Here is a 1,171-nt window from a genome sequence, read left to right on the forward strand (position 1 = left end):
GAGGAGGGGGGTAGGAGGAAGGGAAGGGAGGAAGGGAGGGAGAAAGTGGCAAAGGGAGGGAGGAAAGGTCAGGAAGTGAAGGAATGTAGTAGAGAGAGAGAGAGAGAGAGAGAGAGAGAGAGAGAGAGAGAGAGAGAGAGAGAGAATCATACCCGGTAGTTTTAATCAAGGTCACACATTGTACTCTCTCTCTCTCTCTCTCTCTCTCTCTCTCTCTCTCTCTCTCTCTCTCTCTCTCTCTCTCTCTCTCTCTCTCTCTCTCTCTCTCTCTCACAGCCTAAGGGATATTGACAGGAATGTAAGATATAATGTCAGGTTTGTAGGTATCATGGTACGTAGGTAGGTAAGAAGGTGGTAGGTAGGTAGGGGGGTACGTAGGTAGGTAGTCAGGTAGGTGGGTGGGTACGTAGGTAAGTTGGTAGGTAGGTAGGTAGATTAATAGGGAAACAGGAAGGTAGCAGCAGCAGTAGTAGTAGTAGTAGTAGTAACAACAATAATAATAACAATATTGATAATAATAATAATAATAATAATAATAATAATAATAATAATAATGATAATAATAATAATAATAATAATAATAATAATAATAATAATAATAATAATACCGTCAAATGGGGCAAAGCATGCACTTTTTTGTATATAATTTAGAATATGACAAAAATCAATCTAATAATGGAGTTTTATTGGTAAGATGAACAGACATAAGTGGGGGCATGAGAAGTCTGTTGAGGGTAATGTTTTTTTGTCTGCAGTTCTTGTAGTGTGTTAGCTCACCTATATAGTGATGGGGAATCCAATTTAACATAATCATTTATCATTCTTTTTCTGTGCCTGCCCTCCTCTCTTCCTATTTCTCCCATCTTTCCTGTCACTTCTTATTGCTTTTCTTTCTTTTACAGGTGGCTTTACATTGAGTGACAAGCCAAATGGTTTCCTGTAAGCCAAGAAACCATTTACAACGCTGGGTGGTAACCATATAACCAACCCATACGTGCTCCCTACGTGTCAACAAGTGGGTTGGTGGAGGGTTAGTGCCCCTTCCCGTAAAACAAATAACTCAGAGTCAAATGGCCACCCCTTATGGGCTTATGGCGTCCGGCAATAGATAGATAGATAGATAGATTTGTTGAACATCTCATATCAGTAGCTTGTTTGGACTCGTCATCTT

Source organism: Coenobita brevimanus, chromosome 15 (assembly GCF_032717465.1).
Source record: "Coenobita brevimanus isolate Jiangsu-jjx chromosome 15, ASM3271746v2, whole genome shotgun sequence".
Lineage (NCBI taxonomy): Eukaryota > Metazoa > Arthropoda > Malacostraca > Decapoda > Coenobitidae > Coenobita > Coenobita brevimanus.